A 27434-nucleotide genomic window follows, 5' to 3' on the forward strand; every position below is an offset into this window, starting at 1 on the left:
CAAAGTGTATGTCTCCTGTATATACCATGAACTGGTGGTTGCTGGGGCAGGAAGCAAAGTCTGTTTTACTGGATGCTTTGGGGGTGGGAGGAAATCCCTATTTCTTCTCATCCTAGATGCCAACGGGGAGCCGCGGTTCTTTATAATTGTATGGAAAGGAAAAGAACCAGCCATATATCACTGACCTTCATAATCCTCCCAAGGAGATCAGAGTTTCTTCAGACCACTGTACTCTAATCCATGAGAAGACCTTGATAACAAGTGGTGTAGGTGACGGATTCAAACTCATCTTGAGACTGTTTTCATGTACTTCACCATCTGATTCCTCATTGTTTCTCAAAAGTTTTTCTATGTATCAAGACTCAGCTTTCTCCTCCTGATTGCTCCACTGTTGATGATTTTCTTCCTTCTAAAGGGTCTGCATTGGGTAACTTATGAATACAGTGGCTATTAGGGGATAGGCAGGAGTTGGAGCGCAAATTGACTCTCCTGATCTCCAGGACTGGCCAAGTCAGGGGCCGTGAGTCTTGATCCCCTCACTTGGATGTGAAGGAAAAAAGTTCTTAAATCTAGGTTACTTATATAATCAAACTCCCCAACTTAGTTCTTCCAGGGGAGCATCCTTTCATAGTTTTAATTTGTAGTACTGGGGTTTGAACTCAAAGTCTTGTGCTTGACAGGCAGATATGCTACCACTTGAGTGATATCTCTGGCTCTTTTTCATGCTAATTATTTTTCAGGTAGGGTCTCAAGTTTTTGCTGGGACCTGGCTTTAGACCACATTCTCCTACCTATGACCTCTAGCATATCAGTGACTATACACATGCACCACCAAACCAGTCTTCTTGATTGAGGTAGAGAGGTCTCACTAACCATTTCCCCCAGCTGACTTGGAACCTCAATCCTCCTGATCTCTGCCTTCTAAGTAGCTGAGGTTATAGGCTTGAATCACTGAATCAGCTTCTAATTTGTTTTTATAAAAAGCTTCACCTATATGGGTAGGTAGCTTAAGGTATTAAGACCTAAACTTGAAAAATGAGTTATAAAACTAACTACCCACTCAGTCATTTGGCTCATGACATTCATGCCATATTCTTCATAATTATGCCAACCAAGATTATGCTAACCAATATTAGCCTGACAAAGATGATCTCACCACTCTGTTGTTTGTATCAATGTCTTTATGATGGGAAGATTTGAGTTGACCTGGTTCAGTGGTTTCTTCCAATGAAAAATTTTGATACTAAACTTGTAATTTCTCATCATTAAAATTCCTAGGAATAAAAATGAGAATGGCCATGTCTATTCTATTCTTTATAATATGTAAAGCATTTGATAGTACATAATTTTTATGACACATTACATTGTGTGTTTGTTTTATATATATAAATTGTGTCCTTCTAAAACATTTTAGTCTTCTGGAGTTCCTCAGTTACAAATCACTTTAAAGATCTATCTATCTATCTATCTAAACCTACCTACCTACCTATATATTATCTTCAACATAAAGAATGAATTAGATAATAGCCCTCCTTTTTACTATTAAATATTACTTTTTACAGAAATCTTAATTAAGAGATTGTAAATATTTTGGTGTCAACTTTCTTCATGGAAGTAGATCTGAAATGGAAGAATTCAACAATTTTTTCTTGGTATATGTGTTCATAGGATAAATTATATATACATGGAAATTGAGATAGGGGATGGATGAAAGAGAGGAAAAGAGATGGAGAGGAAGGAAGAAAAAGGAAAAAAGAAAGGGAGGGAGAAAGAAAGGGAGAGGAAGAGAGGGAGGAGGAGGGAGAGAGAGGAAGAAGAACTAAGGAGAAGGAGGGAAGGAAAGGGAAAGAGAATTAAATAAATTAATCTTTTTTTTCATGTCATGTCTGAATCTCTACACTAAGCCACTGCATGAAGAATGTACCCTGCAGCTCTACCCTCTCCTCTGCAAGAAGATTACGGTGGAATGATAAGATTCGCTTTCAAATGCTCTTTAGTGTAAGGCAGTGTAGATTTGGCATGTGAGTACCAGTATACTGCGTGGCTTTCTGAGAGGTGTGAATGATTCCTCTGTTCACATCAGTGGTCTTTGTGCTGAGTGACCTGGCCATGAGCCCCACAGAGAAAGATGTGGCCCTTGCATTCCAGGCATCTATCAAGACATTCTAAAGGAAAGGCTGTGTGGTGTGTATGCTGCAGAGATTGTGTGTGTTCCAAGAAATTGGAGGATAACAGGAGACAATGCTTCTTTCACATGACTCCAAGAACAGAAGCAAAAATATTGTCTTTATATGAAGAACAAATATTCCACAAACTCATTTATGCAAAGGCTCCAACATGGCCAGATTTATAGAGATTGAACACAGAAGAATACTGACCTGGGGCTCAGGAAGGAGATAATGGGATTGAGTGAAGCAAAGAAGAGAAAGGACTTCTGCCCAGAGATGTTGAAGAAGTCCTAGCAGCCTGGTCTCAGGAGTTTAGGACTAAATTTTATTTTATTTTATTTTATTTTTTGTGTCCGGTCATGAGGCCTGAACTCTGCGCCTGGGCGCTGTCCCTCAGCTCTTCAGCTCAAGGCTAGCGCTCTACCACTTGAGCCATAGCGCCACTTCCAGCTTTTTTCTTATTGCTTATGTGGTGCTGGGGAATCGAACCCAGGGCCTCAGGCATGCAAGGCAAGCACTCTACCACTGAACCACCTTCCCAGCCCCTAAGGCTAAATTTTAAATGAAAACTCTAGGGGAGAAGTGCTGGTACCTCCAGAATTTTTTCAAACCCAGGTGTGTATTTCCCTCTATTATACTGCAATTAGTTGTTTTGGTATGTTTTGTTGTTTTGTTTTTGATGCCAATCCTGGAACTCGAATCCTGGGTGCTGTTTCTGAGCTCTTTGGCTTAAGGCTAGTGCTCTATCACTTGAGCCACAGTTCCACTTCTGGCTTGTTTTTGTAGTGGTTAATTAGAGATAAGAGTCTCACAAAACTTTCTATGTGGGCTGGCTTTGAACCGCAGTCCTCAGATCTCAGCCTCCCGAGTAGCTAGGATTTCAGGTATGAGCCACAGGTATGTCAGCTCTGCAGTTTTTAAAGTTGTCATCTAGTCTTTAGTACTGTACAGGAGTCAACTTGTTCTAAGTTAGAGCTTTATTTTATTACAGCCAGTGCTCTTGGGAGTTTGCACACTACAGCCATCCTGCCAACTAGCTCCAGCTGTTAATGTGTGGCTTACAAACCTGAAGTATTTAGTATAGGTCCCTCTTAGGCCTTTGCTCACCCCACCAAATAAAAGTAGCTGTCATAGGTTTAAGTCAGTTGTACTGAAATGGAAACACAAGGGGCTTCGCCAAGCATTTGGAGTAATGCTTAATGGAGAGGTAAGGGTTTGACTGGAAGGAGACAGAGGTTAAGGCAACATCAGAGTGGGAGGAACAAGAAGTCCTCCAAATCTTTAAAAGGGGCTTACATACCTGCCCTCATCTACATGTGACTCTGGGTGATGAATACTATTTGGTGTATGTATAGGAGGTGTTATCAATGTAGGTATTGACATTGGGGCACCAAGTAAAAATATTCCTTAAAGAGGAATGAATTCAGAATGACTCTGACCAGGTGCTACAGATCAATGCTGTTTGAGCAACATCCATCTTCTCATGCATCAATCCATCAGTGCAGCTCCATCTCACAAAGCCAGTTTGCTCCAAGCCAACCCCAGCTCACACACAGATCCTGCTTACAGTGCTCTATTACTTTTCACAGTGTTTGAACAGAGCTACCACCTCCTCCCTTCAGTGCATCTCCATCCCCTGACAGAGAAATGTGCTCAGACTAACATAACTTCAGTCCAAAGTCCCTGGCACAATGCTTTTTTGTTTGTCCCCTTCAACAACTTTCTTGCATTATTTGCCATCTCCACATAGGTTGATATTTCAAGAACAACCCCAGTTATTTACATAACTCAGTGCACCTTTTGTCAATATGTTGTAAAGGTTTAAAAATCTTCTGATTTTAATGTTCTCGTAGAAATGAATTGCTGTAGCGATGGCAGATGAAGTTTCTTTATAAAGAAAATAAAATTATTCCCAGAAAGTAGAGGATTATGTGTCACAAATCACTGCCCTGCTCGGTGGTGTTCTGGGATTCCTTTTGCATTATTGATTGTCAGAGGATGGAGCTCAGTCAGAATGCCAGGAGCCTAGAGGTACCCTCATTCTGTTTGATCTGACTTTTGGATTACCTTCCAGCCATGTATAATGCTTTACCCAAGAGAGCCAAACTCTGAGCAGGAAGAGCTCAGATGCCGATGACCATTAACAATACTTCACTCTCCACTCACCTCCTCTCAGAGCAGGTTGCAAGCACCTTTGTCAGTCTACTCCTCTCTGCCATGTGGGGAACATATCACCATCGTTATTCTTGTTTACCAAATGACTTAACTCTCAGGAACTGCAATCTTTTAGTTAATCAAGTATTTTGAAATCATGGTTACAGCCAAATGAAAAGAGAAGCAATCTTTGGGGTTAAAAGCTACTATTAGGAGTCCCAAGAATTGAGTATTGATAGCACAACATCTCAATACTCATACCTTTTATCATTCTGTTCAGAAATTCACACAGATGCTCATGGATGCTGGCTATTTGTTCTGCACCAGAGTGAGAAAAGCACAGGTTTTACCTTGAAGTAAATCAGATGTTTATGAAAGAGATTTATTAGATTACATTTGGTTAAGATGGTCATGAATGCCACTGACACCCAAAATAAGGGAGGACAATAAGGCCCAGTAATTAATCTGGCATTGAATATAATTTATAAAATAATGTTTTAGGAGTATTGGAGCTAAAATGAATCTTTTCTCAAACTCATCTAATGAGCACATCTAGGGATGGGAATCTGGCTTAGTGGTAAAGTGCTTGCCTAGCATGCATGAAGCCCTGGATTTGATTCCTCCGTACCATGTATCCAGAAAAAGCCAGAAGTGTCACTGTGGCTCAAGTGGTAGAGTGCTAGCCTTGAACAAAAGAAGTTCAGGGACAGTGCCCAGGCCCTGAGTTCAGGACATTGAAAATGTCCTAATTAGCCGGGCGCCAGTGGCTCATGCCTGTAATCCTAGCTACTCAGGAGGCTGAGATCTGAGGATCGCAGTTCAAAGCCAGCCTGGGCAGGAAAGTTCGTGAGACTCTTATCTCCAATAAACTGCTAGAAAACCGGAAGTGGTGCTGTGGCTCAAGCAGTAGAGCACTCGCCTTGAGCTGAAGAGCATAGGGACAGCGCCCAGGCCCAGAGTTCAAGCCCCATGACTGACAAAAAAAGAAAAAGAAAAAAGAAAATGTCCTAATTTTTATAAGTATTTTTTATATGGATGGAATTGAGAGAGGGGAGAATGATGGAAGGGGTGATATTGATCAAGATGCATTGCATTTATAAACTGATTTGTTCAATTGAAATTCCTTTGGGAAATTACTTAAAAATCATTTTAAAGTATTTTTTAAGCTGAGAAACGTAGCTCATGCTAGTAATCTCAGCTACTCTTGAGTCTGAGACCCAAAGTATCATCATTTGAAGCCAGACAAGGAAAAATCTATGAGACTCCCTCTCCAATTAACCTACTAAATGCTGGACTGGGCATATAGCTCAACTGACAGAGCTTCAGGCTTAGACAAGAAAGCTGAGTGAGAGCCTAAGGCCTGGAGTTCAAGGCTGGTACTAGCACAAAAAAGAAAAGATATTTTTGACACATTATTTTAGTCACCACAGGCTACATTTCTTATAGTTCCAGCACAATGGGTTATATAAAATATATACCAATATATTCTTTCATAGGTTTGTTGCATTTTAGATTTGGAAAGCACTTATAGAAATGACCCACTCCTGTGGCTCTTCACTTAAATCGAAATTTGGAACATTGCGAACCTGATAAAATTTGTTTTTTTCCAATTAAAAAAATCCCACAAATTTATATACAATCAAGTTTCTGGATACTAATTATGGGATTGGTGGACCACTCTAACGCTATCTGTGAATTCTGCTATCATCCCATGAGATCAAGCTAAAAATTTCTGATCTAGTCTCTGTTTTCTTATAATTCCTGGGAATTCTTATCTAGAACAGGGGTTAGAAAGCAAAAAACCCCAAACCAAATCTGGCTCATGGCTCATATTTCATTTTTACAATCTGTGAAATAAGGCCTTTTTGGTTTTTTAATTGTTATATTTTAATGGTTATGTGTGTGTTTGTGCGCACGCACACGCGTGTGCACACGTGCGTGCATGTCGGTTATCCTTAATTTTACCTCTGGCCTACAAATCTCAAAATATTTACTACTTAGCTCTTTATAGGAAAAGTTTGCCAGAATCCTCACCTAGAATGTTTAGATAATGTTTCCCAAAGCAATCATCTGATTGCCAGAGAACAGAGGATCAAATTCATATCATCTGACTTCCCATCCATTTATCATCTCATTATTCCTATTGATGAAAATCATACCTTAGAGAAGCTAGCTAAACATGTGTTTATGTGTTACTGACTTATTCGTTTAACTCTGCATTATATTTCATATCACATATTTGAACCACTTTGCTCCTATGTGGAAATAATGATAAAGGAATTTACCTATCAAATGAGCAGATATTATTCATAATTACTACTTACATGATTTATTTATTTATTTTCAGAGTCATGCAGTACTTTGAAAGTGTAACAAGAATTACAACAGTTGGGTGATATAGCTCAGTGGTAGACAGTTTAGTACATATATGACCCCTGTGCAGCCTCTAGCATGGCAAAAATAGTAATAACAAATAATTATAATTATTATGAATTAACCATTATTCACACAGTATTTTGTATGTGTTTCTTTAGAAAATCCTAAGCATCTGATAGCCGTTATTATTAATTCTTTGAATTGACTGGGGATATTCAGGTGGCTTCAAACTACATCTGACCATAGTGCCAATGACAGGCTTTAAAGATTTTGATAATTAAAAAAAGAAACATATCATTTAAAAGATAAGCATTGAATCAGTTGTGTATATATAAACACAATACTAGATCTTTTTTTTTTTTTTTTTTTGGGTCCGGTCGTGGGGCCTGAACTCTGGGCCTGGGCGCTGTCCCTCAGCTCTTCAGCACACGGCTAGCGCTCTACCACTTGAGCCACAGCGCCACTTCCGGCTTTTTTTTCTGCTTATGTGGTGCTGAGGAATCGAACCCAGGGCCTCATGCATGCAAGGCAAGCGCTCTACCACTGAGCCACCTTCCCAGCCCCACAATACCAGATCTTCTGTGATACTTTTCGCTAAATTTGGAGGGAAGAGGAACAGATTCCCCTAGTAAAGACAAGTTGTTGTCTATATCTAATTCTGAATACAGACCAGGCTTCACCCAGGGCAGAGTATCCCCCACACAAAGAAAGAATAGAAATATTCTTCTAATAATGGAGGGTAGGTGGGTACTGCAAAGATGATTTCTGTCTAGGACAAGCACAGATGAAGCTTGTGAATCAGAACCAGATAGACAATCTCAGATCACCTTTGTTCAGCATCACAGGCCCTCACCCCCAGCCCTCTGGACTTACCTTGAAGAGCCATGCTTTTCAGGGTGGGTGCAGGGATGAGCTACAAGTCTGACTTGCCCCGAGGGATGCCTCTGTACCATCCAGATTGCTGTAGCCCTGCCATGCTCCCCTGTTCAAGCCCCTGTTCAGCTCACAAAGAAAAGGAAACTGAAGTTGTCTAAGTTCCTCTGGGTGTCAACAGACCACAAAACCTCAAAACCATTTCAAGCATGACAGCACTGAAAAGCTCGGCTCCTAAAGATGAACACTCTTAAGTTGTAAAAATGACAAGAAAGCCAAACTGTCAGGTCTTATGATTTCTAGGAGCTTGGTAATTTTAGCTTCATTTGAGCTAAATGTTGTAGAGAATAGAGGGAAAGATAGTGGTATTCACAGAAGATTGTGAAGAGGATATGAGAAATTCTATCAATATATAAGCAATATTCACAAAATTATTATATATTGCATTGGAGACTTATGACCACCAGGAAAGTGGAAATGGCGTTGTGGCTCAAAGTGGTAGAGCAAAAAAGCTCAGGGACAGCACTTGAACCTGAGTTCAAGTCCCATGATTGACATAACCGACCAAACAAACAAACAAACAAGTATCAGAATGAAGGAGAGGAAAGAATGATCCATAACTTCTTTTTACAATCAACATAATCTCAAAAATGTATATGCAGTTGGGTGCTGATGGCTCATGCCTGTAATCCTAGCTACTCAGAAGTCTGAAATCTGAAGATTGCAATTTGAAGCTGGCACAGGCCGGAAAGTCCATGAGACTTATCTCCAATTAACCACATACATTAAAAAAAAAAAAGCTGGAAGTGATGCCATGGGTCAAAGAGTACAGAGCTAGCAAGAAAAGTAAGTTCCCTAAAACTGTCTAACTTGTCATCCATTTAATTTAATACTAAATGAGCAAGCCATGGAGTGAAGGCAGATATTTACAGGGCATATAACTGACAAAGGAGTCATATGAAATATATACAAACTAGAAAACAAACAGAACTAATATAATAAAATTAGGACATACAAAATATATGAAATAGCAATTTGCTGTTGGAACAAGATTTGTTAAACAATACATGAAATATTGCTTGTCCAAATTAGTCATTTAGTAAATGACCATAAGTTGTCAAAGACTAGCACTCAATACACACACCAGGAATTCCAAATTCAAAAGGCCCACCACCCTGGGGTCAGTGGCTCATGCCTGAATCTTAGCAGCTCAGGAGGCTGAGATCTGAGGATCAATAATTGAAGCCAGCCTGGTCAGAAAAGTCTTTGTGACTCTTATCTCCAATTAACTACCAGAAAACTGGAAGCAGCACTGTGGCTTAAAGTAGTAGAGCTCTCACGTTGAGAAAAAAAAAAAACAACAACTCAGAGACAGCACCAAGGCCCTGAGTTCAAGCCCCACAACTGACCAAAAAAAGAAAAAAAAAGCATGGGGCACACAATGCCAAATATTGGAGAAGGTAAAGAAAGCACAAATTGCTGAACATAGCCACACAGTGTGATCCGGCTTCTCCCTTCTTAGATTGGTAACCAACTGAAAATGCACATATACATGTGTGTACTTAGACATAGAAAGTTACAAATATGTCTGTAACAGAATATATTAATCCATTGTAACAACATCACAGATATAGATCATAGGTGCATGTAGGGTGCATGAAGTTTCTCTGCATGAACAAAATTAAGGGAGGTAAGACCTCCTAGGAAAACACATAAGACTTTCCCATTGAGGAAGGGAAGTCATACCTTGAAAATTCAGTGCAATAAGTGATTTAAAACACTGTTTTTTTGTCGGGCTTAATTACCTGCAAATAGAGACTTAGCCCATGTTCTCCAGTCTCCCTTTAGATTTTGGACTGACTGTCTTCCTTTTCTAAATGACTTCTATGGCACTGTTCATTGTCCTGAGTGATGCTAAAACACCTCTTCCCTCATTCTGAAGTATGTTTGGCCAATGTTTTCCTCTCTAGTGAAATGGAGCCAGAACAACTAGAGCCAGGTCCTATATTTAGAGCTCATCTGGAACAAATTTGCATATGGCATTTGTAAGCCTCCAGCTCTCACCTATGAAATCAATCTGCAAAGTAAACTCTGGGAGAACTCTGCTGCAGATCTTCACCATCATCTTGATTATATATTGGGGTCCTCTAGAAAATTGAGAGAGGCTCTGGTTATACAGTGTGTATTAAAGAATAGGAGAAAGATCTGTAAAGTGGAAAATGTCAGTATTGGAAGATTCTCCTTGAAGACAGAAACAGCCTTAAAGGAATCATTGGGTTCTACTTCCTCATCTACTGACAGCTCTAGCATTTAAACTTTTTCCTACTCCTGGCATGACAGCCTTTTCATTCCTGTAATGCCAGTATTTGGGAGGGTGAGGCAGGATGATTCATGAGTTTGATGCCAACTTGAGCTATGCAACAAGACCCTGAATCCAACAAACAAACAAAACAAAAAGTTACTCAGTAGTTACAAGTTGAAACTTGTCCTTTCCTCTCCTACCTACCCTCACATTCAATTTCTGCTTAATAGCACCAGAGAAAAAGTTTAATCTCTTCTCCACAGTACAGCCCTGTACACCCCAGGTGGCATTGGCTTTATCTGGCTACAAGTCTTCTCCATTTCTGGAGCTGTAATCTTTTGTAAACAATGTGCTATGGTTTTGAGTTCCTCTACCCTCCTGGCCAGTTCGCTTCCCATATCCTTTGGTTTTACTCAAGTTCCTCCTTCTTGCAATTCATTCAGAGCTGCACCCTGTGCAGTAACTCAGGAAATGAAGTTTGTTTTGTTTTTGGGTATGGTCATGGGGCCTGAACTCTGGGCCTGGCACTGTCCCTCAGCTCTTCAGCCCAAGGCTAGCACTCTACCACTTGAGCCACAGCACCACTTCTGGCTTTCTTCTTTTTGCTTATGTGGTGCTGAGGAATTGAACCCAGGGCCTCAGGCATGGAAGGCAAGCACTCTACCACTGAGCCACCTTCCCAGCCCCAAGGAAATGAAGTCTTGGCTCTTGCTCTGTAGTGCTTTCTTGCTCTGTAGTGCTTTCTTTAAGCATTACCTAACAGCCTTTCTTCCAATATTCACATTTTGGATCTATAAGACCCTTGAACTGATTTTCACAAAAAAAATTTTTATTACTTTTTCGATCTTAACTCTGACCATTGCACTTTCATTTAAAATGAAAAATTGTCAAAAAAAACTATAACTCAGGCTCAAAGTTCCAAAAGTGTCCAGTTGGGCCAGGCACTGGTGGCTCATGCCTGTAATCCTAGCTATTCAAGAGGCTGAGATTTGAGGATCATGGTTGAAAGCCAGCCCAGGCAGGAAAGTCCGTGAGACTCTTATCTCCAATAAACCACTAGAAAACCGGAAGTGACACTGTAGCTCAAGCGGTAGAGCATTCGCCTCAAGCTGAAGAGCTGAGGGACAGTGCCCAAGCCCAGAGTTCAAGCCCCACAACTGACAATAAAAACAAAAAGTATCCAGTTGGGCACCAATCGGTTTGTGAGTGTTTTTTGCATGGAACCATTCCCCGAAAGTCATTCATTCATAATGTCAACAGGGCCTGCAGGGACCTCACAAATTCCTGACTGAAACCCACAGGAGCTGTAACTAATGAATAAGATCCATTTTCTGTCTAGTCACCTTCCTAAGATATTGTCATTGCTACCTAACTTACCAGCCATAAGAATTAGGAGTGGACTTTGCAGTTGTACCAACACACAGAGATTTGGAAGTTCATCCACACCTAAAACCCTCCTTATTCAATAGCTGAGTATACTTAGAAAGACTATATAAACTTTGAGCTTTGTACTAATTGAGACAATTGAGGTAATCTTTTATCCCTTTATCATTTATATTATGTAAAGTTAGGTGTCTAATAGAGAAGATATTGAATTTATTTATAGAATAGAGATAATATGTAGAATATATAAAATAGAGATATTATATAGAATATATAGAGAGATAATTTAACATATAGAAGAGATAATATGTAACAGTGAGAATATAGAAAATATCTGTAATATTTAAGTATAATTATATATTATAATATGTATAATATATAATGTAAAGGTTACATGTATAGTTTATATAACACTGTATGATAGTCTATTTTGGGGTGCTGGATTCCAGAGTGAAATTCTTCCAAAGATGAATTAATTAATTCAGTGAATGATCATGGCAGTTAGCAACATGGACCCAGAGCTGCTTGTTAGATTCTGCTCTAAGCCTCATTTTATGCTCTAGCACTCTTCAAAGTAGGGTATCTTTCTCTAAATTCCCCTATCTCTGAGTACCAATGAGTCTCCATCTCTAAATTCCCCCACCCTCTGAACACCAATTTTTGCTCTTGCACACTCTTATCACTCCATCTTTAACGAATGTAGTTACCATAATAAGCATGGGGGCGGGGTTGGCTGGGAAAGTAGCTTAGTAATATGGTGCTTGCCTCACATACACAAGGCTTTGGGTTTCATCCCCAGCTCTGGATTTCACATTCATGCTATGTTTCTAGTCCAAGAAAAGAAGGGGGCTTATGAAAGTAAGGACTCTGATTTATCAATCAACAGCCCAGAGGTAATCAATTTGGGACTGATTCACCAATACTTAGCACAAGAACACCAAATACACTGTATGCTTAATGAATGTGTAGATAGATAGATGCTATGTGAGAGGCAGACTTTAAGAATTTTGTATTTTCCCCACAACAACTGTACGGGTATTTATGATTAGTCTTGTTTTACAGATGGGAAAATAAACTAGAAGTGTTATAGGAATTTACTAACAACATTAACGCATGGTATTGTAACTTGGTGTTATGCTTGATTGTCAGATTTGTATTGATGATATTCACAGTCATAATACCTAACATTTATTGAATACTTATGTCCTCAGTAAGTATTTTCATCAAAGTCCCATTAGATGCATTCACTAGTGACACACTCAAATGCATCCTTTAAGTGCGTGACAATCTCACTGAGATACACTCAAGATTATCATTTCACTAATTTACACTTCCCTCTCCTGGGCCTGCTGACAAAGTGAAGCAAGCAAAGAAAACTTCTGTTTTTCCTGGAAATACGATTAATCACACACAATCTCTTATATCTCCACTACTTCTCCATTACCAGAAAGAGAACTCTTTCTGGTAAAGTTAAATTGCATCATCAGCTCATTTCAAACCTCCCTGACACATTGGGAAAGGACCACAATGTTTTAACAACTAGGATAGTAGTAAATATATTTTGGTTTTCCCTTATAATTAAACCAGAATGTTTTTATGATAGGAGAATGCAGCTACAAATCAGAAACATCGGACTTCATCATTCCTGCTATAAATACATCAAGATCAAAATCTCTATTGAATGTTTCCAGAGATTGAAGTTTAGTCTTTGATTTCTTCTTATTTGACTGCACAAATTAAAGTATGGCCAATCATCATGAGCTGACCTTCAATTCCTCCCCAGAAACTTCCCTTTCAAAAGGAATGTCAATTTTGTTGTCAAAGATGCATTCTGAGCCAATAAGTTCTTATCCAAGCTTGGTGACATACATCCTCTTTGCTTGGGATTGGTCTAAGGATGGCAAAACAAGCCAGGCATGGCCGGTGGAAGTTCCTGTTTTCTATTTAGGAAAGAAATAAAAGACAACAGAGAGTATTGGTTCTCTGCTGAGAAACTAAGATGAATGAGAACAGCATCCATGGATTTAACTATACAGAAACAAGTCTAAGAATAAGTAGCCAACTCTCTGGGTTTGATACATCAGATCATTTGGAAGCTGATTTTTGATAACCATGCAGTTGCTACATAAACCTGCTGTTCTACCACAACCCTGCCTCAGGAATTCTTCCAATGAAAGACACACTTTGATTCTGATTCCTGTTTTCCTATTTCTTTCAATTATATGTTCTGTTTCATTTTTTTCAGGGGTGAGGAGGGGGGATTATACTCAAGTTTGAACTCAAGGCCTCACTCCGGATAAGCAGATGTTCTGCCTGTTGAACCACTCCTCTAACCCCTTTTTGCATCGGTGATTTTCAAGGTTAGGTTCTTGCTTTATGCCTAGCCAAGGCCGGATTGTAATTCTCTTACTTGTATTCCTTTCTGGCACTGAGATGACAGGTATGCGCCACCACACCCAGCCATGGACTTAGATATGATCCCATGACCATGATCCCTGACCCCTGGCTTAAGCCACTATGCCTGGATACTTCCGGTTTCTTTAAGTTCAAAGTAAGCCCTAACTTTAATCAATATGCATTGCTACTGGCAACTGAAGGAAAAAGAAGACAGAGTGAGCATTCTTTGGAGGCAGCTTGAGTTCAGGTTTGGCCCACAGTAGTCAGGGCCCCGTGAAAGGTAAAGTGTTAGACTGCCTCTGTCCTCTTCCAATGGGGCCGAAATGTCTTCAGGAAAAAGCAAGAACGTAACATTTCACGTATCTTCACAAGAGGACTGTGAAAGGAGATGTGTTTCACACACACAGTGTCTGATATGTCACGTCAGGCAGCTAATGTGTGCTAATTTCCTTAATTTCTTTAGATTTGTCTCTCCAGAAGATAGGCAAGGTATTTTCTGGACAACCACTTGTTCCGTTGTCCTTAACGTGAATTTTCATTGTATGATAAAAATGATATGACATGCAGGTAAATCATATTTCTGTTCCCAGAAACATCTCTGAAGGACCTTCCCAAGAACTTTCAAAAGTCTTTATCATGGATGTCATTTATTATTTCAACTTCTGCTGTCCTAATTCATGGACAAGGCCTTCTACCTCTAAACAAAAATGCCCAACCAATACCAGGACTTCTAACATCAGGCTAATTCTACTGGAAAACTGAATACACCACAAGACCACAAGGCATGTGTGGTAGATAGGTGTTCGTGACAATTCCAGGTGTTCACGTTTGGTTTGATTTTTTTTTCTCTCATCATTTTTTCCCTAGGGAACTGGGAGCTTCAGGAAGTCATCTGGGGAGAATTGAATGAAGAATATTCATTGTGACTGCAGTTCTCTGACTGCATACTTTGAACCTGTTAAACTTGCAAGATATGGCAGACACGGTAGGCAGCTTTGCACTCATGTGATCCAAACCTCATATCCTCTGCTTTGTTTTGATTTTTCACACACGTAATACTTTATAGAAACATACTTTACCCAGAGTAAGTTTGAGAAGTAAATTTTGGAAAGATTATTTTCCTAAATGCCTTGGTGGTAGAGGAGTAAGTAGTAGCACAACCTTTAATCATATAAAACAATCCATATTTAACTTTGAACTAATAACTTAGAAAGGACTCTGAGGCTCAAGACTTCAGACAAAATACACGAATTCTACCTCATATCAAAAGCCCATCCAGCTGGAATGAAATATATTTTTTAAATGAGTAAGATAAATTTGGAACTTTTCCTTAAGCTTTTTGAGCCAAATGAGTTGAATTTCGTTCCTTGTCTCTTTGCATCTTTACTTGTGCTTGGATTTTAACTTGCAAGAGAATCTAATCTTTGGACTGAATTTTCACTCCTGGGTTATCATATTGGACGATACTTATATTCCAAATCAGCATTCTGAAGGTATCATTTGTTCTCAGTTCAGAAAGCCTTTATCTAATAATGTTACTGGACACTACATTGTCTGCAGGGTAATCCAGCAAGCACAATGATGGGTTTTGAAAATTGACTGGGTGTGGGTTAATTTATCTAATTTTTTCTGACACTTTTCAAAGTCTTGTTACAAGATATTCTAGAGAAGCACCAGGCAAGCAATGGTGGCTGTCAGAGGAGCAGCCTCTTAGAGGTAGAAGCAGAACTGTGCTGGTGGATTATCATCTCCCCTGTGTGAAGATGAGAAACAGCACAAAACCTGCTAAATGAAGACAAGAAACACCAGAGAAATATGAGACAGTGTCTAAAGATGAGTTTTCATCCCAGTCCTGCCCACAGAGGTGCGAATAATTAGGTGAATTAGGCGAATACTAGGTGGCTGACATTTCTATTTAGGATGGAGCTAACGAGTTCATCTAAAGCCCCAGACATATGGAAGATATAGTCCTGTTCTTCTACCAGGTGCCAAAGATGGGCATCTGCGATCCGGAATCCTTCCTGCTGATATGGTATAGTGGCCATGAAATCAGAGCATCCATTTGGCTCGCATACACTGTCTCCAATCAGCTTTCTACTGGTGATCATCTCCCTTCCCTCTCCTGGGATCTTTTGTCTCTATAAATCCAGTCATGGGGAGATAATAAAAGAGATGGGAGCAGTTAGCTTTCCCTGTTATTTCAATATCTTACATGCTAACCAGTTGCTTGTTCCTTTCTCTCTGCATCTTAAACACTTATTATGCCTTCTCTCACTTCCTATCAGTATCCACATTGTATTTGTCCCTGAAAATGTACAGTAAGTATATCCTAAATCATTTCCTACCACGAACCATTATCAACAGGAAGCTATTCCTGAGATTCTTGAACAGAACCCCTGTGCTTCTATTCCCTGTGATTTCATAAACTTGTGTCAGGTTGAAAACACAGGAAAGAAGAAAAATGACAGACAAGGAGCAAGAGAAAGGGAGGGAGAGGGGCAACAGAGAGGAGGAGGGAGGGCGGGAGAAGGGCTGAGTAAGGAGCAGAAGGGAAGGAGGGAGAATACCAAGAGGAGGAGGAGGAGGAGGGAGGAGGAGGGACAAGAAGGAGGAAAGGGGAGGGAGGAGGAGAAGAGAGGGAGAGAAAGGGATAAGAGATGGGAGGAGGCTGGAGGAAGGGAATCTTTGCTACCCCAAGAGGATATTAGGAGAACCAAGTCTGGAGTTTTCGTTGGAACTCCCTAAGGATTCCTTTGCCTTATCTGTCTCTGTGGTATAGTCTGACAATCACATATTCTTCAATGTGAACCAACAGTGGCCTATCAAACTAAAAATCGCTTTTGCTGAACGTAGAGGAAATTACTCACAGGATTGAAAAATTGTTGAATAGTGTTTGAGAATAACCTTTCAAATGCACTTGGAAAAAACAACAACAAAGAATGCTCAAGAAAAGAGAGAGTCATAGAACATAGAGGACTCTCAATTCACACCTCGGGCTCTGAAACGTGTTCTGTTTTCCAGTCGAGTACTTTCTGATGTCAAGACCACATGCCAGCAGGCTGATGAAAACACTGAGATGAAAAACCTCTCGAGAGCCCATCTCTGCCTTAGTGACTCTTGCTAAGGTCTCAGTGCTGCCTAGGTCAAGCTGCTATCCAGCGGCACTTACACCTGAGTGGATTTAATAAAATATCCCAGTTTCCATCACTGGAGCCTGACAAGAAACACAGTGTCAACAGGTTTCCCACAACCCCATGTGCTCATAAGCAAGGAGCAATGTTTTCCTTTTGTACCTTGCCCCCCCAGGACAACATAGGAGATCTGCTGTGTCACAACCATGAACCTCTTTCTTTTACTCTCTCCAAGCCTGGAAAAAGCCTAAATCTGGGGCATCTGTCTCTGAGGTTTCTCTTTAGACCAGTAACCTTCTTAAGGATATATAAACAAACAATCAAACAAACTCACTGTTTTCTTATTCTGTAACAATCTTTTGTTTGGTGGTTTGGTGCCAGTACTGGGACTTGAACTTAAGGCCTCAAACTCTCACTTGGCTTTTTTTCCTCAAGACTGATGCTCTACTACTTGGGCCATAGCTTCGCTTCCACGGAAGAACTTCTGAACAGTCATATATCAATATGAGGAAAGGGAAAGAAAATGAAAACCAGTCTCCAGTCACCCCAACCACAAGAAACCATCCTTCTTTTATACTCCATGCGATTCTTCTATGTTGCTAATTGCAGCTTCTTATGCTAGTATGCACAGTGTTTTATTTTAGCCATTATTATTATTATTATTATTTTAGGAAATCACAAGCCACATTATCTCCTTGAACCAGCATCATCATGAGTTCTCCTTAGTTAGAATAAATCTTTGCATTCTGATAACTCAAAAGGAAAATTTGTTTATGGCACAATCTTTTTGTAGTAAGAACAGTGATAAAATGCCATCTACTTGCTACTTCAGAAAGTTGCTTGAAAAAAGAATTACTTACTACAAATTGAAGTGACAAAATTGTTCCAAATACATTTTTAAAATGTTATAGGTCAAAAAAGAAGTTAGGCCAAGTGCCAGTGGCTCACGTCTGTAATCCTAGCTACTCAGGAGGCTGAGATCTGAGGATCATGGTTCAAAGCCAGCCTGCACAGGAAAGGCTGTGAGACTCTTATCTCCAATAAACCACCAGAAAACCGGAAGTGGCGCTGGCTCAAGTGGTAGAGCACTTGCCTTGAGCTGATGAGCTGAGGGACAATGCCCAGGACCAGAGTTCAAGCCCCATGACTGACAGCCCCCCCCCCCCACAAAAAGACAGGTACAATTCAGTTCATTGGCACGAATATTAAAATATTTGCAACTATTTTATCAGTTGAAACTTCATTGTCTCCACTCTCAAATATTCCAGCTGCTTTTACATCCTTGACTTGTAAACTACATGAATTTGATACATTATTTTACATTTATTTATTTATTTAGATTTTGAACACAGGGCCACTTGCTCAACTTGCTTGCTAAGCTAGTGCTCTACCACGTAACTCATGCCTCCAGACCTGCTTTTTGCTAACTATTTTGGAGATAGAGGCTAGTGACTTTTCTGTGCAGGCTAGAATACAACTGTGCTCTTCCAGATAGATCAGCTTCCTGAGTAGCTAGGGCTTTTTTTTTTTTTTTGTGCCAGTCCTGGGCTTGAACTCAGAGCCATAGTGATCATAGTGATCATGTCAGTGTCTGACATCAAGGACATTTATTTCACATGTATGCCTAGTTTTTTCCCTCGAGGCTGGTGATCTACCACTTAAAGCACAGTTCCACTTCTGTCTTTTGAGTGCTCAGTGGGAGATAAAAGAGTCTCAGGGACTTTCCAGCCCAGACTGGCTTTGAATTACCATCCTTAGGTCTCAGCCTCCTGGAGAGGTAGGTTTTCAGGACTTAAGCCAAGGCTTAAAAGACACTTTTAGTAATAATAAAAAAGTACATGAGAGGAAAAAACTAAGAGTGAGAGAGGAGGAAGAGTTGACACTGTTCAAAAAGAAAGGTACTCATTACTTGACTTTAACTTTACTGTGTGTGTGTGTGTGTGTGTGTGTGTGTTATGCCAAAAGTGTTTCTTGTGTGCATTGTGTGGACTGATTGCTATTTCATATTTTTATGGGTTATGATCTAGTCTGGGTACAATGCTTTTGTCTGTCTTCCTAGCCATTTGTGAAGGTTGAAGCCAGCCTGGGCAAAGAGTGCACGAGAGTCCTTGTCAAGGGGAGGAGAGGGCATAGGAAGGCATGGCTGCCATCCAGAGGAGACAGGAAGTGAAAAATAGGAGGATGGAGGCTCTGGCTCATGCCTAGAGCAGACGCAAGTCCCTTTCTCAACCATGGCCAGCACAGAAAAGGCTGCAGGCCTGACTCGGTGGTTGGAGGAGGGTCAGCCTCGTGAGTGTGAGAGCCTGAGTACAAACCTTCACCCAAACCAAAACCTGAACATCCCTCAGTAGGGTTGTTGTTGCTGCTTTAATACTGCCACCATCTTTGTTATTACCACCACACAATGCTGACTCTGCACATGTTTTCATTCAGTTCAAATGGATGTCAAACATGATATGACATTTAAGAACATGTAAGCTTCTAGCACATTCTATTAGACCTTCAGGAAGACATATATCTTGATACCTAAACTGTTCCTCTTAGAAAATGAGGGGGAAAACGTAAAAATTTCACATTTCACTTATAGGACAAAGAATATATGCATAACCCCAGCATCAGATGTGGCAAAAAGAGAGGAGTTATCACAGCTTCTTGGTTTAGTATCACACAAACCAACTGGCCAATCATAAACTCTTTAAACTAAGGATTTCAAATGTAATGGTTTAAAAACTCTAATTAACTACCAAAGAACTGTGGTTCAAGTGATAGAAGATTATCTTTGAGCAAAAAAGCTCAGAGACAGTACTCAGGCCCTGAATTCAAGCCCCAGGATTGGCACACACATTCACATACAAAAAGATACAAGGATAGTACCACATCTAGAATTTTGTGTAGGTAGTCACAATATTCATAAATTACTAAAGAAGGGAACATTTGCTAGATCAATCCTAAAAGGAAAAAAAAATCAGCCTTTCAGTGAAAATTCTCAGGAAACAAGGAATAAAAATAATGAATGTCCTTAACTTAAAAATAGAATTTGCTTTTAGAGAGTTACAATGCTTAAATATTGGGAGAATTCTTATCAAAGTTGTAAAAATACAAGGATACTATTGTTTTGTTGCTAGGAAATGAAGAAGAAAAATGGATTTAAAAAATAAGGAGTATAAAGATTGAAAAAGAATTTTTTAAGTTATTATTTTCTCGTGACATGGATGAATGGATGCATGGAGAAAAATCTCAGAAAATTACCTTGCAAGTTAATAAAAGTAATGGTTCTGAAAAAGGAGCTATAGAATTATAGCTTTGAGCATAAGAGAAAGCCCTCTTTGAAAGTAGAATACAAAACATTCCCATTCAAAACTAAATTAAAACCTTAAGAGGCCCAGAAACAAATGCACCTAGAAATACAAAGACTTGAAGACCTATTCAAAGTTATTGGAAAGCAACTTTTCAAATAGAGGAAAACCTGACATACTGTGATCCTTCATACAGAGAATAAATGCGGCAAAGTTGTTAATTCTGTAAATTAAAAGCAATTCAAATCAAACTCCTAACATTTTCTTTCCTTGGAACTTGACAAGTGAAATAAAAAAATTTCATTTGAGAGAAAAGTGAAAAATGCTCAAGACAACTTTTTATTTATTTATTTAATTACTGGGGCTTGAACTCAGTGCCTGGGCACTGTCCCTGAGCCTCTTTGTACTAGTGTTCTACCACTGAGCCACAGTGCTACTTCTGGCTCTTTCTGAGTAGTTTATTGGAGATATGAGTTTCACAGGCTTTCTTGCCCCGGCTAGCTTTGAACCATGATCCTCAGATCCTCAGCCTTCTGAGTAGCAAGGAATATAGGCATGAGCCACTGGTGCCCAGGTGAAGACAACTTTTCCTATTGAGCTATCAAATGACTCTGAGTGGATTGGTGAATAAATGCAGATATCACTGAATTCAAACATTAAGGTTCAAATAGCATACCGCAGGGTTGTGGGAAGTTGGTGGTCACCTGTGGTCAACTGTGTTGAGGTCCTCTGACAGTGAGTATAACCCACAAATAGGAAAAATGGCTGACACAGAACCTGACACAGAGGGCCACAGAATGAGGTGCTGAGATTTGCCAAGTTTGATCTTATTCAGAAACTTCCATCTAGCTCTTCAGTAACTGCTCCAAAGCTATGAACAAGAGACTTCTGGTGTCCCCAGAGGCTTGAGAGCCTATGCCAGAACACTTAATGTCCCCAGGATTATCACCCTGTAGGGGATTTGTTTTAAATCCCCAACAGATGTATTAGAACCCATGGGAGGCAGATTGCCAAGTGATTTCTCATCTCCCTCAGTTGGAAATTTGCCCTACAGTTCAGTATTTCCAACATCGCTCAGTGAGGATGTGTACAGAGCACGGCCACTTCCTGTTTCTCTCTGTGTGTGCTGAATCGTGCTGCTAGTTCACAGATGACTGCACTGCTATGATTTGTGGGAAGGGTGAGTTTCCTTTTAATTACTTACTTAATGAGAGCATTTAAACTAGCATTGCCTGCTTTAACTCAGCATGCATCTACAAAAGTCTGCAGCAGAGACTTGAGGCCACCCTGGAGCTGACTTGCTCCGTGAAGTAGCTCGTGAGTTGGTACCCAGAATACATTGCAGAGACTGATTCTTGGTGGCTCAACTCATCAGGGCGTCTAGTCCACTAAAGTTAGCATTGTACCTGAGCTCAAAACCATTGCACAAAGCTGAAGAACACACCCAAATGATGGTTGGAAAAGTTGTGTTTGTTTACCTCACCAAACGGGCGTGTACATCTGCCCGCATGTTTGGGAGATGACCTATATGGAAAAATAGGCAGAGGAATGTCAACAGCGCATGGGGGCTCATGGCTTTCAAACACATTCTCGCCCTGAGCTTTTGGTATTCCAAGATGTTGGGTCTTTGTCCGTCTTTGGACAGACGGGTCCGAGGAGAGGTAAGTGCGGCCAGCCGCTCCCCAGTTCCCCAGCCTCCCTTAGCCCAGGAGACAAGCAGACACAGCAGGGAGTCAAGTCAAGCAGGAGCTCGTTTATTAACAGGGAGCATCCCCTTTTTAAAGCAAAAGACTGCGTGGGAGGAGAGGAAATGGGATCAACCAATCACTGAAAGGCCACACCTTAACATGCACCTAAGCTTCCATGAGTTGTTTACACACTGAAACTGAACAAATCCGGCTCTGTCCACTCAACTTCCTCTCAGAGCCGTCTTTGCTACCCCCACACCAAGACAACTGGTCCTTACATAAAACTGGTTTCTTAACTCTCCCCTAATTTAGGAGGGTGACAAGGCTATTTTGCGATAAGCTATGGAAGAGAGAAAAAAAATCCAGAAATGAGATATTACCGGGAATTTCAAAGAAAAATCATCTGATTAACTGATAAATAAGTCACCTGATTCATCTGGTAAATTAATATCAGGTGATTTTTATCAGGAGCATCTGAGAAAATGATCCTCTAGTTGGCCAGTACATCTAGTGGCAGGGGAACTGTCAGGAGCCTTCTCTGGGAGGACTTCTTATAGCATTTAGTGATAAACTTCTGCCTGCATGTGCATACACACTGTCATTGCAAATGTTTGCATCAACAGAGCTCATGACAATAGAACAAAAAAAACTTCATCATCCCTGTTTTTAACACTGCTTACAAGGTTTATTGCCAGGACAAGGAAAAGTACCCCATCAATGAGAAGGAAAAGTCCTGGCTAAATTTCAAAACTCTTGGGGCTAAATAGGGGTAGTCTCCAGACATCCATGACCCAAGCACCTTTGTTATTACTGTTGATACCTATTCATAATGTACCAAAGCCTCAAAAGGCACTTTCTGAAGGTGTATTCATTTCATGGGTATCCATATCAAATCATCAAAAACTAGATGACTTTTTAAAAAAAGCAATAATGCATTTTCTCCCATTTCTAGAGGCCAGAAGTCAGACCCCACTCTCTGCTGGAAGGACCAGCATGCTCCTCTGGAACTCAAGGAGAATCCTTTGTCGCTTCCAACTTTGGGGACAATCCGGATATCCTTGGCTTGTGGACATGGCCTGAATCTTCCCCTGCCATCATCAGATGCTGCCTGACCCCTGTGACTCTTCTTCAGTCTGTTAGAGTGACAGCATTGCAGGATGACTTCATCTCAAGACTTTTAGCTGTTATTCCATCTGCAGAACTTATTGCCAATGAGCTCACATTTGGTGGTTCTGGGCAAACATAGCTTTTTTTGGCAGCCACCATTGGACTTACCACAATAGACATAAACATGGATCCATGATTACACTGTACAGTAATTACAAGCAGACTCCTTTGTTCCTCCCTTAGGAGGCATGGATATTTTCACTAAAAAGAGAACATTCCTGCACAGAGCTGCCCCAGCCCCTCCCAAACCCAGGTAGCCCGGGTGTGTCTTGGGCATGATGGAAAGCCAGGACCTTTGAGATGACTCCTGCAAACACCTAAAGAAAGGAGAAAAAACACTCAGACAGATATCCCTGATGGTCTCATTTCCACAGCCCTGGAGACCACCTTCAACTCTCGAAAGGGATGTGTCCTCAAGGGTTCATCAGTGTGCAAATCTGCAATGATCAAGACTTGAGTGGGAAAGGGAGACCTCAACATCTCCAGGAGTCTGCTAGGGGTAAGGAAGTTTTTTCTTAGTCCTAGAGAGTTGTCATCCAGCTCAGTATCTCTTCCAGTCCCTGAAAGATGGTTGTAGAAATAGTAGAAAATGAAGAACACATCTGCCGAGGAAATGCAGTTACCACTTCCCTAAAAAAGAACCATTTTGGAAATATACAATGTTGTAAAAGTATACTTCAATACAACACTATTATTCTTAACAAAGTAAAGTAGAATGAGGGAGAATAGAGAGAGAAAGAAAGAAAGGAAGGAAGGAAGGAAAGAAAGAAAGAAATGTTATATGAAAAAAGTCTGCACTCTTTGAATATAAATTTGACAGAGCCCATAGTGAAACTTTTGCCCCAATAATTAACCCCATCTGAATGTTGCTCCTAAGACTTCTCCAGCTTCTCCTTCAATGTAATGACACTAATTTATTCAAGGGGTATTCACAATTCAGCTAAGGTTTAGGATTCAACTAAGGTTCACTCCTGCTATGATGCATAAAACCTCCCAAATCTCTCAAGGTATTTTCCTCAGGACACATGAAGCCTTCTCCTAGTCCTCAGGGAAGATGAATGTCTGCAACCAGTCATAAAATCTTTATTTTATTTTTGTTGTTTCAGTCATAAGGCTTGAACTCAGGGCCTGGGTGATGTCCTTGAGCTTTTTATTTTTATTTATTTATTTTTTGGGGGGTCTGGTTGTGGGGCCTGAACACTGGGCCTGGGCGCTGTCCCTCAGCTCTTCAGCTCAAGGCTAGCCTTCTACCACTTGAGCCACAGCGCCACTTCCAGCTTTTTTTTTCTGCTTATGTGGTGCTGAGGAATCGAACCCAGGGCCTTGAGCATGCAAGGCAAGCACTCTACCACTGAGCCACCTTCCCAGCCCCATCCTTGAGCTTTTTAGTTCAAGACTGGTGCTCTACTACCTGAGCCACAGTTCCACTTCCAGGTTTTTTGGTGTTAATTGGAATTAAGAGTCAAACACACTTTTCCTGTATAGGCTGGCCTGGAACTGTAATTCTGAGATCTCAGCCTCCTGAGTAGCTAGGATTACAAGCATGAGCCACTGAGATGCTCAGCTAACCAGTCATAAAATCCTGAAGGACACTTAAAAACTCACTCATTTTAAGTTTTAGACTTTTGTTAAACAATTCAGCAACTCCTAACTTAACTGAATCAGACAAAATGATCTCACTCAATGCCTTAAAAAATAAAATAAAATGCTGGGCTCCGGTGACTCAGATTTATAATCCTGTCTATTTTGGAGGCTGAGATCTGAAAATGGCATTTTGAAGTTAGCTCAGGCAAGAAAGTCCATGAGACTCTTACCATTAATAAACTACTCAGAAAAAGCCAGAAATGGCACTGAGGCTCAAGTGGTAGAGCAATAGCCTTGAGCAAAAAAGGTAATGGACAGTACCCAAGCCTCGAGTTCAAGCCCCAGGACCGGAAAAATAAAAAAAAAAAAAAGGATACTTTTAGAAGGTTTAAAACCCATTCCCTGATAAATTGACCAATTTTTCATCCTTTTCCTCAAATTAACCTAAAATAAAAATGATTCCCATTTTGGCATTCCTTAAATAGGAAGTTTCTTTCAAAAATATTTCTTTCACAGTAATTCAATAGTTTTCAATATAAACCATCTCTTTTATCCACATTGTCAAAGTTTAGAAAGAATGCTCCTATTTGTCATTTTAGAGAAAGTTCTCTTGCATAAATTCTATCTTGGGGTCAGGCCCAAACAGGCCCCTAACGTAGCTGCGTTTGGCAGGTAGCTCCCAGAACACACTCCTGCCCAGCTCGGCTCTGATAATCTGGCAGAACATACTCTTAGCATCTGCTGAATTATCCAGAATGTGAAATTTTCTCTGTCCTCCCCTATTAGCAATGTTTCCTCACCCAGTTCTTGAGTTTCTGTAATATTGCTGTCTCTGTTTCATGTTGTCATTTTCTTAAAATTCCTGAGCATTTAGAATCCCATGCTCTCTCTCTCTCTTTCTCTCTCTTTTTGTCATTGGTCATGGGGCCTGAACTCTGGGCCTGGGCGCTGTCCCTCAGCTCTTCAGCTCAAAGCTAGTGCTCTACCACTTGAGCCACAGCGCCCTTCCGGCTTTTTCTGCTTTTGTGGTACAGAGGAATCAAACCCAGGGCCTCATGCATGCAAGGCAAGCACTCTACCACTGAGCCACCTTCCCAGCCCCCATGCTCCCTTTTATTTTTTTTTAAATTAAGTTTTTTATTGTGAAAATACTGTACAGAGGGTTACAGTTACATGAGCAAGGTCATGAGTACATTTCTTATCAAGCATTGTTGCCTCCTCCTTTGTTTTTCCCCTCCCATCTCTTCCCTCCCATCTCCTCAACTACACTCCTCTCCTCCCTCCCTCCGCCCCCCCTCCCGGCACCTAAATTGTAAAGTTCGTTTTGTTTTTCGACATAACGTCTTGTATATCTCATTGTTGCAATGGGTCAACCTATATCCCTATTTAAACAATTTGTTTTTTCCCCTCCCCTCCCCAAATTATACTAACATCAAATACAGTGAAAACAGGGGTTATACTGAGGAGGAGGGACATACAAAGCATCAAAAAAAATCACATGGTACCTTATAAATATGTTTGAAACAATAGCAAGAAAGAAAAAAAAAACATTTGAATCCTTATCTTGGGGTTCATTTCACTTAACATCATCTTATCTGACCTTTTCTGCTTGTCTCAGATATATACTAGTTATTGAAAATAAGGGAAACCATGGGACCTATGTTTCTTTGGGCCTGACTTACTTCACTTAGTATAATTTTTTCCAAGTCTTTCCATTTCCTAACAAATGGGGCAATGTCATTCTTTCTGATGGAAGCACAGAATTCCATTATGCATATATACCACATTTTCCTGATCCATTCATCTACTGAGGGGCATCTGGGTTGGTTCCATATCTTAGCTATGGTAAATAATGTGCAATAAACATAGTTGAGCTGGTAGCTTTAGTATGGTCTTGTTTTTGATCATTCGGGTAAATGCCCAAAAGTGGGATTGCTGGGTCATAGGGGAGCTCTATGTGGAGTCTTTTGAGGAACCTCCATACTACTTTCCAAAGTGGTTGAACAAGTTTACACTCCTACCAACAATGCAGTAAGGTTTCCTTCTGGCCACATCCGTTCCAGCATCTGTTGTTTATTAGAGTTCTTGATTCTAGCCATTCTAACTGGGATGAGTGGTATCTCAATGTTGTTTTGATTTGCATTTCTTTTATGGCTAGGGAGGTTGAGCATTTTTTCATGTGTCTATTGGCCATTCTTATTTCATCTTCAGAGAAGTTTCTCTTTAAGTCTTTAGCCCACTTATTTATTGGGCAGTTGTTTCTTTGAGGATTTGTTGTTGAGGGATTTAATTTTTTGAGTTCCAGGTATATTTTAGATATGAGACCCTTGTCTGTTGTATGGCTAGTGAAGATCTTCTCCCAGTCCGTGGGCTTTCTATTGGTCTTGCTAGCTATGTCCTTTGCCATGCAGAAGCTCTGCAATTTCATGCAATCCCATTTGTCCAACCTTTCTTTGATTTGTTGTGTTTCTGGGTCTCTATTAAGAAAATTTCAGTCTGTGCCAAGGAGACCTAGGGTTTCTCCTATCCCATCCTGTAATGTTTTCACAGTGTCTAGTTTGACTCCAAGGTCTTTGATCCATTTGGAGTTGATTCTGGTGCAGGGTGATATATAAGGATCTAGCTTTAGTTTTCTACAAGTGATTAACCAATTTTTCCAGCACCATCTACTGAAGAGGCTGTTTTTCTTCCATTCTATTTTTTTTAGCTCCCTTATTGAAGATTAGGTGGCTATAGGTCTGTGGGTTCATTTCTGGGTTTTCAATTCTATTCCATTGGTCCTGAGGTCTCTTCTTGTGCCAGTACCAAGCTGTTTTGATGGCTTTGTAGTAGAGTTTGAAATTTGGTATTGATATTCCTCCAGCATTGTTCTTTACGTTAAGGGTCATTTTTGCTATTCGGGATCTTTCTTTGTT

General features: G+C 40.3%; 1 protein-coding gene across 1 annotated transcript in view; it reads right to left on the reverse strand.

Moving 5' to 3' along the window:
• The window catches only part of Gpr141 (G protein-coupled receptor 141), a 35345-nt gene extending 27670 nt beyond the window's left edge, over positions 1 to 7675 (reverse strand). The window contains exon 1 of the mRNA XM_042695085.1: positions 7572 to 7675. The gene's annotated coding sequence lies outside the window, so the exon portion shown is untranslated. The remainder of the gene's footprint in view (positions 1 to 7571) is intronic.
• Positions 7676 to 27434: the final 19759 nt, after the last annotated feature.

The sequence above is a fragment of the Dipodomys spectabilis genome, unplaced genomic scaffold (genome assembly GCF_019054845.1).
Source record: "Dipodomys spectabilis isolate Male_0828 unplaced genomic scaffold, ASM1905484v1 ptg000178l, whole genome shotgun sequence".
Lineage (NCBI taxonomy): Eukaryota > Metazoa > Chordata > Mammalia > Rodentia > Heteromyidae > Dipodomys > Dipodomys spectabilis.